Source organism: Grammomys surdaster, unplaced genomic scaffold, assembly GCF_004785775.1.
Source record: "Grammomys surdaster isolate TR1022 unplaced genomic scaffold, NIH_TR_1.0 170, whole genome shotgun sequence".
In the NCBI taxonomy this organism is placed as follows: Eukaryota; Metazoa; Chordata; class Mammalia; order Rodentia; family Muridae; genus Grammomys; species Grammomys surdaster.
In genome coordinates this window covers 12,084,089-12,086,383 of record NW_021604618.1, presented here as the reverse complement: position 1 = coordinate 12,086,383, position 2,295 = coordinate 12,084,089, and positions in this window count along the sequence as shown.

Genomic DNA, 2,295 nt, shown 5'->3' with positions numbered 1-2,295 from the left:
AGAGAGAGAGAGAGAGGCAGAGACAGAGACAGAGACAGAGACAGAGACAGAGAGAGACAGAGAGGAGTCGAGGAGCTGGGAACTTATCTGAATCTTCGACAATTTGAATAAGAGATTTTATCCTTTGAGCCACAGAGTTTTAACATTTAAGTTAAAATGTAACCTGTTTTGAGTTGTTTTTACCATATAATCCTATAAATGGAAATATGAACAGCTCAGAAAATGTCTGCAAATGGTTTTACCCCTGCAGTGCAATTTCTGCTAGACTGAGAATCTAGACACAGCTCTTAAAAAGAAGTTAGAAAGCACTATAACTATTAAACTACAACTATTAAAAATATGTTTTTGAACATTTAACTTTCAGCAAAATTGATCAGAACACATGTTTATTTATATAGTTTATAAAATGTAAGAAAATGATAAACTATGAAATTTTGTGAAGATAAAATGCACTTAAAGATTTGCTACTATATACTTAAAATATCACAAATTTTATGTCTCAGAATTGTAAGATTTTTGAAATTTCCAATTCTCTAAATGCATAGGAGATTGCTGAAATTAAATGTGCTTATTAAGAGTTTATAATTTTTAAAGTTCCCAAAATGAAAGACTGACAATGAATTTGTCTTGACAGTGCATTCTAAGAAATCAGTCATTAAGTCTGGTAAGGATTTTGAACAGTAATTTAATTTGCTACTGTTATTTTCTTATAAAGGTGTGTCTTCTAAGAGTACAAATTACACCTTCAGATGACTTGTTTACCTTTGAGTACTAATGCTATTCTCCCACACTGATCTTGATCTGATCTATTTAAATTATATGGATTGAAGTTCTACTTTCAAACTGTTCCAGTATACACACTGTTCTGAGTAATTGCTCTTAAATGAGAGAGCCTAATCCTCTCCTCCAATTCTACCTCTCCGTGAAAAAAAAAATCATGATCTTTTGCCATTGGCCCCTTATTTGACATATGCAGGCAGTAGCATCTTCTCCTGGTACTAAGATTAGTTGCATTGTCCAAGGTTCAAACATAAACACCAAAGTGATGGTATTGAGAGTTGGGGATTTTATAGATGAGACGATTACTCCCGTAACAGTCCATGGGGAATTGATGGATTTATCATTGCATGAAGAGGCAATTAAAGTATTGGCTCTTGATAGACAAAAGGTCTATCAAGACCTTCTCTTTCTCACGTTCATTCTTGTCTTTTGGCTTTTCATGTATGAGTTACTGCATCAAGAAGATGCTGACCAAATACAAGCTCTTCAACACTGAACTTCTTAGAACTATAAGAAATATTTCTTTTCTTTGTATATTACCATATCTGTAATATTCTTTTCTAGCAACACACAACATGCTAAAAGTATTTGGCAATAGCCATAGGTTTAGGAAATGGCTTTTTTTAATTGGGTTTAAACAAGAACTCCTATTGTGTAGAAATTGGGAGAGTAACACTGTTAAGACACACAGTAAGCACAATCCTTTCTATTGCCTGTATGAACAGAGGAGTTGAGTTGGGAAGACACATCTCCTTCTCAGTATAGGTTTCACACATGAAAAACAAGACCTGGGAGTCACAGTAAACACAATCAAAGCCACTTCCCTTAGTTCTACCTCCAATTTGTTTCAGCTCTCTACTATATTAGCCAAAATTTCAACGATTTTCTATGACTTTTCTATCACTTACATTTCAGAATCAAAACAAAACAAAAAGAGCTGTACCTTGGGGGGGGGGGGTATTTTCTTCAACCAGCAAGCAATTAAGGAACCGAAGAGCCACATATGGCTGCCAAGGATCTTCATACCTCATCTCTTGTTTCTGTGTCCAGCTTTTTCAGCCAGAATAATTGCCCAGCTTATCTACTTTTGAAAGGAAGCTTATAATTGCCCAGCTTATTTACTTTTGAAAGGAAGCTTTTATATATATATATATGTATATGTATATGTATATATGTATGTATATGTATATGTATATATGTGTTGTGTGTGTAACATAAATTTATAATTTCATTGATTTATGCTAGAAATCATATGTTATTATAATATAATTACTAATATGATAATATATTGGATATGTGTACATTTTGCTTCACCACAGGACATGATTTAGATAGTACATGATTTAGAGGCCCACTTCCCAAACTAGGGAGAAAATTTAGTTTTAATTGTAAGATGTTTTAAAAAGCAGAATCTAAGAAAGTATAATTAGTCCAGTAAGATAAATGATATTAGAGAAATTGTTGAGCTTCTCTCTCTCTCTCTCTCTCTCTCTCTCTCTCTCTCTCTCTCTCTCT